This window comes from Galeopterus variegatus, unplaced genomic scaffold, assembly GCF_000696425.1.
Source record: "Galeopterus variegatus unplaced genomic scaffold, G_variegatus-3.0.2 Scaffold8607, whole genome shotgun sequence".
NCBI classification, from domain to species: Eukaryota; Metazoa; Chordata; class Mammalia; order Dermoptera; family Cynocephalidae; genus Galeopterus; species Galeopterus variegatus.
The window spans coordinates 62,891-72,598 of NW_007734718.1; positions in this window are offsets into that span (position 1 = coordinate 62,891).

The window sequence follows — 9,708 nt, forward strand, 5'->3', positions numbered from 1 at the left end:
AGGGTGTGGGGTAGAGGGGACATCTGCATCTCGTCCCTCACCCAGCGGAGCTGCTGAGAGATCATTGGCCATAAAGTAAAAAGAATACAATTATTGTTATGATAATGTGATAACAGTCACCACTGGTGGGTTTCATGGAGAGAAAAATTATGCCCTTTAGATGGCAAGAAGTGAGACCCAGAAGGTCTGATGGGTAACAAGTGTGGTTGTGCATCAGCCCCAGAGAGTGGCTTTGCGACATGCCAGTGGTGAGGCTGGGTGCAGAGGCATGAGACGGGGGACTTGAGTGAGGCTGGAGGTGTGGGAAGAGTGGATCGGGCCTGTTTGGCCTCTGGGAGTTCTGTGTGGTCAGGCAGACATGGATTTGCCTCCTGCTTCTGGAACTTTGCTGTTTGAATAAGGACCTATTCTCTCTAAGTCTCAGTCTCCTCATCTCTCAAACAGGGTGTCTTAGTCCATTTTTTTCTGCTATAACAGAATACCACAGACTGGGTAATTTACACAAACAGAAGTTTATTGGCTCATGTTTCTGGAGGCTGGGAAGTCCAACAGCATGGTGTTGGCATCGGACAGGATCATCCAATTGCAGTAGGGTGGAAGGTGGAAGTGAGTGCATAAGACAGAGATATAAATGGGGCCTAACTTACCCTTTCGTCAGGAGCCCACTCCTGCAATAAGGAACCCACTCTCAGATAATGGCATTAATCTATTCATGAGGGTGGAGCCCTTATGACTTAATCACCTCATAAAGGTCCTACCTCCCAATGCCATTACATTGGCATTTAAATTCCAACATGAGTTTGGAGGGGACATTCAAACCATAGCACAGGGTTAATAATAGCCTCTGTTGTGTTGCTTAAATGCCAAAGTGTATGCAAAGAAGGCACTTGGCATGCAGTTATGCTCCATAAGTGTGGGATTCCAGGATGTCTACTTAGGTCACCCCTAAAACTTCTTATCACTGCTGCTTTGCTTGCCCTTCCTCTGGGAGCGACCCAGCCGTCAGGCACCCAGCTAGCACAAAGCACAGACGTGGGAGCTGCTTTCTGGGAAAACCCATTACCAGTGCCTGGGCACCCCTTCCTCCATTCACTGCAGCAATCGGGGGCCCCACTAGGGCCTTGGTGAGTGTTACTTGCACCTCTTCCAGCAAAGGCCTTCCTGTTGCTGCTCTAGTTCAATGGACATCACCCTCCAGCAGGTTTTCTAGGCCGGGCGCACAGCAGTTAAGGAGCTGAAACTCCAAAGGCAATTTCTCCCCAAGGAGCTGTTTCATGGGTCATTCACACTGTGCCTCCCGTCCTGATTCTGCACAAGTCCCCAAGACTCCTGCTCATTGGGCCGCCCGAGTAGCTCCCTCGACCAGGGAGGATGGAGCAGGCCTGGCTCACACGTCAACGGGGCAGGTCTGTGCAGGGTCATGATTGTTTTTCCCTCCCTGCCTGTGGGGCCATGGGAGGCTCTGGCCCATGAGTAGGGCTGAGATTGCCCAAAAAACACTGTTATTATTGAAAACCGGAAAACTTTCTCCCTTACCTCCAAGAGAAAAGAAAGTAGAAAGTTCTGACAAGTGCCTTAATAAGCAGCTGCCATTAGCTCAACAATAGCTATTAAAAACTATCAATTATTTAGATATGGGAAACTGGGGAAAAAAGCTTTTAGTGGCACTTTTAAAGACCGCATAGTGTCAATAGTAGTGTTATTAATTTCCAGCTCCAAGACAATATTTAAAACATGGGTTATGAAAGCCCTTTGTGGGGAAAGAACCTTCATAAACATTCAGATTCTGAGCTAATGAAATTTCCACGGGCCTCCAGGGTGCTGTACGACGCTGCCTCCAGCATGGCCTGCTGTGCGCTGTCCTAGGCTGGGGCTTGGCTCGGGAGCCAGGCTCAGAAGCAGTGCCCAGGCAGGCCTAGCGGCTGGACCTGACCTTCCCCTTCTCTGGCCTTTCCTCCTCAGAGCACCAGTTTCTGCCGGGTGCCGCCGCCGCTGGTGGCCACTAGGGGGAGCCAAGCTTCTCAGCAAAGGGCTTTGTCACAGCTTAAGCCCAAGGAGGAGATTGTTCAGCTTCAGTGGCTTTTCCATCCAGGATTCTGAAAGGGGGCTGGGTTAGGGACAGAGGGGCTGGTGACTGGCCTGACAGAGGTGAACAGTGTTTGAAGAAGGCCTAATCTGTAAGCTGTATCTGGACGCCTCCTCACCAAACTGCCTCCCTCCTAGACAGGGAAAGCACAGTTGTATTTCGGGCGGCACACACCAACTTGAAAATGACCTCCCCCAGGAAACCTTCCAGAGGAGTCCCCACCCCCATCCGTGGCCCCTGGGATTTTTTGAGCCTGCCTTGTGACTGCCCTGTGCTCCCGGCATTGTCTCCCCAGAGAGAAGGAAGCCAAGGACTGTGTTCTGTTGTTTCCCCCTCCAGCTCTTAACACTCCACCACCTTCATTTTATTAAATGCCTCTTTTTTGCAGGGAACTGTGTGCTTGGTGCTGTGGGCATGGTGTGGGGGGAACTGGAGGATGGTGGAGGTAGAGAAAAAGTAGTACAAGATATGACTCCTGCATTCAAGGGCGTTCCACTCAATTTGGAGATGCAGGAATTTGATTCAAGTCACTGAACATTTGCTGAATGTCCATTTGAGAAACAGTGGAATATTGGAGAAAGAGAACAGGTTTGGTAACTTAGTTTCAGTCTTAGCTCCACCTGGAAGAGCCAGTGTGACGTTGCCTTATTGAAACCTGCTGGGAGGACTGGCCAGTTAGCTCTGTTGGTTAGAGTGCAGCCTTGTAACACCAAGGTCTGCTGGGTCTCTATTTCCTCATCTGTAAAATGGGCCAGACATCCCAAAGCTACCCACAGCCCTATATTAAGAATCACATATAGTGATGGAACAGTCTTTCTCAGTTGCTAAGTAAGCATCACTTCCTTTGTGACCCTCTCCAAGCCCCTTCCCCCCACGTTTGATAATTATTTCCTTGTCTGTCTTCCAAGCATTGTCCTTGCCCACTTAGAGCTGTCTGGGGTGCACTGCCATTATTTATCTGTCATTGAACTGAGAACTCTGTCAGAGCAGGGATGGTAGATATGCCTGACTTATGCCCACCCAGCTCACAGCCTGGCACATCTTAGGGAACATTTGTGGATATCGAGGGTGAGATGTTGGGATGAAGGAGGAGATGGGAACAATTCCCCCTTTCAAGTTTGGGCCCCTGTGCTGATGATGGTGCCATTAGGTGTGTGGGGACTTCAGTGTGCCATTCAGGTGTGTGGGTTGACACTGGCTGTGGGCTTGGGCCTTGAGGTCACCCAGAGGGAGAACCTCAGCATTGAGCAATGGGCCATTGGGGCCTGGGCCACAGACACCCAGCATGAATCCTGGGAATAGGTGAGTTCCAGAACAGGGTGGGACAACATTTTCCACAGGTGGCCCAAATGTCACTAATGGTGGATGGGTCAGGGGGATGTTATCAGGAGCCCTGACAGTTTTACAGTGCTGAGTCACAGCGTGAGAAAGGGACTTTGAGATCTCCATTAATCCTGTCTTGGTGAAGGAGGCCACTTGGTAGCAGTGACCCCCCTGCTCCTGCTGCCTCTTGAACGCAGAGCGAGCAGGACCCGGGCAGATGCCTTTGGCAGGCAACAGTATTCAGCAGCAATTTACGCTCGCTATTTTCTTTCTTGGTTAATTTGATAACCAATACTATTTTTACACATGCCCCAGCAATACACTGTTTCCTTTAAATACATTTATTTAAGTTAAAAATAAAGAGAGTCAGTTTAAAGAAAAATATTAAGTAAACAATAGCACAGGTGGTATGTGAACACAGCAAAATTCCTGATGCTCGCACTAGAATGACTGTAGAGGGGCTGAGAACACAGGCTCTGGAGATCCTGGCTCTGACTCTTCCAGCAGTGTGAACTTAGGTCTCTCTGAACCTCAGTTTCCCTGTTTGTAAACAGGGCTAATCATACCTTCTCAGGAGGGTTGCTATGAGGAGCAAATGAGATAATGTATGCAAAGTGCTCAGCACAGGGCCAGGCACACAGGAAGTGCTCAATAATTGTGTGTTGTTGGAAGAGTTAGTTTGCAGCAGGGGTGGATGGGGGCTGTAGAGGAGAAGAGCAGTTTTACTCCACCCCCGTAGTGTGAGGGAGCATGCCCCTGGGGATGGGGGGTGAGGAATGGTCAGGGAGAGATCAGGGAACCCAGAGGACACTGCAAGTGGACCATGGGAGGACAGTCTGTCCCACGCCCTGCCCCTGAGCAGGAAGGAAGCCAGGGCTCTGTCCTGTGTTTCTCCTTTGGGTTGGAGAGCTTTCCTACCCCTGGGCTGTGCTACTCCAATGCCCCTTCTTTCAAGATTTAATTCAGAATTACAAGTGTTCATAATAAGATACTAGCAATGTTAGCCTTGGAGGTTTCCAGCCTGGAAGACCACATTTTCTACTGAAGTTCAATATTAACACACCAGTGAGAATGGTTTAGGTGATGAGAATTATAGTCATTCTCCGACTCGCATCCAAGAGGGGTGCACTGGAAAAATATGTGACAAGCTTTCTCCTTCCTTCCTTCCTTCCTTCCTTCCTTCCTTCCTTCCTTCCTTCCTTCCTTCCTCAGGTATTTATTGAGGGTGTATAGGGTGCTAGTGCTGTGGCTTTCGCTAAAACCAAGAGTTCCTCCTTATCTGGCACAAGCCTAAGTTTAGTTCTTTAAACACAAGCAAAAGACATTCCAGGACCCCTGTCACTTGTACCAAAGAATTCTTCTCTGGTTCATTTACTTCAAGTATTTACATAACATTCAGGTCACACACACACAGTGCTTGGATCATCTGCCTGCGAGGATTAATCTTGTTGGTCTGTTTGCTTAGTTTTCAGTGTTCAGGCAGGAGAGAGCAAACACTCAGAACACAGGTTTGGGCACATGTGCTTGACCCAGTGATGCTGCCAGGAGCTGGCCCACCTTCCTGAGCCAGCCTTTTCCCCACGGAGAGGTGGTTTCTGGGGGCCAGCCCTGGTCTTAGAACTGACGTTTGCGAAGCACTCATTGTGCGTTAGACTCAGTGCTTTCCATCCACGAGCTCAGAAATACCCTGTGGAGGCAGGTGCTGTATCGACATCGTCTCAGGTGCAAGAAGTTCAGAGGCACATTCACGGTCATACAAATAGAATGAGGATTTCAATATGAGTGGTCTGGCTCCAGAGCCCTGAAACACTCCTCTGCTTCCCTGCCCTTCCCTATGGCACAGTGCCAGGCTCAGGGGGAGCTGGAGAAGGAGATGGTCCCCATGAGCCCAGGCTGCCCACGTGAGGGACTGAACAGGGGAATGTGTCTGGTGACATTAAGTGAGGTTAACCACGTTGAGACTGGAGCTGCTGCTGCTGCCTGTTGTTGGTGGGGGGAAGGTATCTCTGTGCAAAGCCCCCTCTGATTACCTAAACACCCCCTTCTGTCACTGGAACATTGTCCCTCCTACACTTTAATTCAAAGCATTTGTTTATTTTGCTATGCCTTATTTCCCAAAGGATTTGAGATGACCTACAAGAAAACATTCAATAAAGTCGTACTAAAATATAAATAGGAACAACCAGGGAAGATGCCGTTCACATCACGTCTCTAAGTTTCTTGCACGCAGTGGCCTTTCATGGACCAGACTATTCTCACTTCTCCAATCCTTATGTTCAGGAAGGTCTTGCCCATCACATGTTTTGAGTAAAAACACGCTGTCTTTGCGACCTTTGGGGTTTGAATGTAAAGATGCAATGTTTTCGCAGGCTCCCTTGGGCACATGTGATCAGCAGATTCACTTCCCAATCAAAGCAGCTCATTTGAAAGGCTGGGTCACGGTCAGCTTTCTTTAATACTCTCATCTCCCCTTCTCCATCAGCCTACTTATGCTAACGAGGTGGCTCTGCCCTCTTGCCATAACCTGGTGGCTTTCTGGGCATGATGAGAATTTTATAAAAGGGGTAATGTCTCAACTCTCAGGATTGGAGCAGTGGCATGCACGTGTGAATCCATTCTGGTCAAGAGATCTCCCAAAAACCTGGCACCAAAAGGCCTTCTCCTCAGAGCCAGCAGCTGAGCCGACTCCCTGGCCTGCAGAGTCCCAGGGGCACTGGTCTGCACTGGGTTCCGCAGGTGATGCAGAGCCATCTGCTGTTCCCATTTGCTTTTCTTGCCTCAAGGAAACATTGAGCTCCTGTAGAACCAGGGAAAGTGTGAGATGCTGAGTTGTGGGGAGGCCTTGCAGCTTGAGAGCCAGGAAGGGAGCTGACGTGTGAGCCCAAAGGACATCACAGTGGTGGTCCTGTTGATGCTTTTCCTCTTTCTTCCCCGGGTCTGTTTATTAAATGATCTGCAGTCCTATTCAGGGAGGCTGTGTGACTAGCATGTGTGAATATGTGTGTGTATGTGGGGGGATGAGATTGCACACCAGCAGCCTCTGGTGATCAGACATAAGAAGCTCATTTTGATGAATACGTTGCCTGCCCTTCCTTGGAGGACTTGGAGAATTGGGTGGGAAAAATCTGAGGGAGGGGTCTTGGAAAGGACCAAGTTGAATTCCAGCTTTGCTCTTGGCTAGCTCTGTGGCCTTGGACAGGTCCTAACTTCTGAGCACCTGGAACATGATTCATGATTCCTGCCAGGCAGAGATGTCTGCAGAAGGCCAGGTGCTGGCAGGAGCCCAGCTCCTGTTGGTTCCCTTTCCATCTCCTCTTGCTTGGAAGAGAGGTCTTGTCTTAGTCTGTGATACTACAACAAACACCTTAGACTGGGTAATTTATAAACAGGAGAAATTTATTTTCTCACACTCTGGAGGCTGGGAAGTCCAAGATCAAGGTGCTGGCAGATCTGGTGTCTGGTAAGGACCTGATCTCTGCTTCCAAGATGGTGCTTTGTTGCTGAACCCTCTGGAGTGGATGAATGCTGTGTCCTCACATGGTGGAAGCGTGGAAGGGGTGGAAGGGAAGGGAGTTCTTTGAAGCCTCTTTTATAAGGAAGGTCACGAATACCATTTACAAGGGATCTACCATCATGGCTTAATCTCCCTTAAATGCTCCACCTATCAATACTATCACATTGGCGATTAAGTTTCAACACATGAATTTTGGGGTACATTTAGACCATAGCAAGCCTGGATAAGATGATCTCTGAGGATTCCTCCTGTATCAGGGCTGCAAGGTATGGACAGAGCTATGCTCACTACGCTTTGGAGAGTCTGCATGGATGAGGTCCCTGCCCTTCAGAAGTTCAACTTTTATTGGGTGTAGACAGACGTGTAAATAGGTGATCACCACTATGCAACTCTGACCGAGGGAAGCACTTGCCCTGGGTGAACTGAGAGGGGGAACTTACCTAGCCTGGGGGTGGAGAGTTGGGGGTGGTGGTGGTAGTTAAGGATAGGTAGAAGTCAGTCAGGTGACGTGCGCTGGGGAGGGGGCATCCTGGGCACATGATACAGCGTGAGCAAGGGCCAGAAGTGAGGCTGCATGGTGTGGTGGGGGAATATGTGCACTTAAGTGGGACTGCAGCAGGACATTTTCTGACTCAGGGAGAGGAGGCTGGATTTGAAGATAAGGGCAAGATCACGCAAGGCCCTGATTGCCAAGCCAAGGGGCTCTGTCCTTGACCCTTGTCAAGCTCCTCTCTGCCCCTATGAGCCCAGCCCTCTCCAATGTTAGGTCAGGGTTACATGTTTATGACACCCAGAGGCATTTTAAATGTGAGTTCAGCTGGCTGGTGGGGCTCCTCCTTGTCCTAATCCACAGATAGGATCCTGTCATGCCCCTACCCATGGAGATCCCTCCATGGTTCCTTATTGCCATCCTGATAAAGCCCGTGCTTTCTGTTGGGTCTTCGAGACCTTGTGTGATCTGATCAGACCTCATCCCCAGCCTCACCTCTTTTCACTCCCCTTTCAAACCTCTCTTCCCTCTCACCTCACTCATACTCTTCTCCCTGTCCCTCTTCGCCTGGTTCACTCCTGCTCATCCTGTGGGGCTCAGTTTAGACTTTGCCTCCTCCAGGAAGCCCTCCCTGACTCCCTTCTGAACCCCACAGAACCTGTGTGTAGGGAAAATATAGGAAAATGGTCAGGGCCCCTCAGATGTTCAGAATCTTGCTTAGCATTTGAAGTAAATATGCATGTGTGCCCAGGTGGTCCTTGGTTATTGTCTAAGGCAATTGCACATGTGCACTCAGGTGTCCTGGGTTATGCACTCAAGTATAAAGGAGGAGTGGCTCTGGTCCACAGGGCCTCCCTCCCCTGGGATGCCCCCAGGGGCCACAGGGAAGCTGCCACTGCCACTGCCACTGCCGCCGCCGCTGCCGCTGCTGCCTCCAAGGAAGCTGAGAGCTGAGCTCCTGTCGTCTGCCAATGGCTCCCAGGATCTTTCCCAATTACCTAGTGTGGACCTGCATGTGAGGGGTCTGGTGACCCAGCCAGGCATGTGAGGGGCCTGTGACCCAAGCTGTACAACAGATTTGAAGGGTATGTGGGTCCTAATCCCTAGCCCTGACAATACAAATGGAAATTTAGCATAACTAAAATAATGAAACATTTTGGCTTTAGTTATGAATTAGCCTTAAGCATACAATTGGTGTAGTCTGTAGCAATACACTGTGCTTCCCCATCTCAGCCCATTTTACACTGAATTCTGTCTGGCTTCCACTCTAGGCTGTCAGCAACTCGGGGTGGGTCAGGTCTGTCCTCTTCCCTCTGCGCTCTGGACCCTGGCAGTATCTGCCACTTAGTAGGTGCTCATTAATCATTTCTGTATGAATGAATGATTGAGAGAATCAATGAAGGCCTTTTATTTCCTCGTGGCAATCTGCTCACTTCCCTGACCTCATCTGGGGGCCCCTGCACAGTTCCATTGCCACTTTAGAGACCCTGGAACTAAGATTTTACAGCTTAGATTCATCATATATTTTTATTCTGTGTGTTCCTTTTTTCTGGCTTTTTTATTCCACCACCTGGTGCACTAAAGTACTCCACTTTTCTATATCCCTAAGCCCACCCACTCTGTTTCTGATGTTCGAGACCCTTGGGTTCTTCAACAGGAGGACTTTTAATCTTCCTAGGCACAGCTATTTCAGAAGCATATTTCAAAGCTGCTTGAAAGTGAGATGCTGTGGCTTTGATGTCTCTGTTAGCTTCTCTGCAGGGGACAGGCTGGCTCATTCAGGTTGCCTGGGGCCTGAGGATGGGGGAGGCAGCGCCCCAGTGGGATCCTGGAGAGGAGTGAAGGGCTGTGGACTGATCAGCCAGGGCTGGTGGTGACAAGAGCCCGCCCCTCCCCTAGGCTCCATCCACCGCCTGTCTCGGCCAGCAGGTTCTCCTGTCTGGAGTGGAGCTGTGGCCTCCACATGCTCCTGTCTTCAGGTTCTTAGCACCCATTCCCCAGGTGCTGGGAGTATCTCCCAGCTGCCTTCTTCACTGGAAATTGCCCTCAGCTGAAGGGAACTGCCTCACCTAAGGTTAAGCCCATAGCCATGGATTGGCTGATGGGGAGGGGGATAGTTATGAAGGCCTGGTCCCCAGGGCCTCAATTTAGGACAACTCCAAGGGATCGTCCTGGCTTCAGAGCCCCTGGGGCCAGCTGAAGCCTCTGTCACCACCACTCTGCAGTCGGCTCTGCCCAGCCCCACCTTCCTCCCTCCCGTTCAGTGTGTATCTCCTGGGATTACTCTGCAATAAA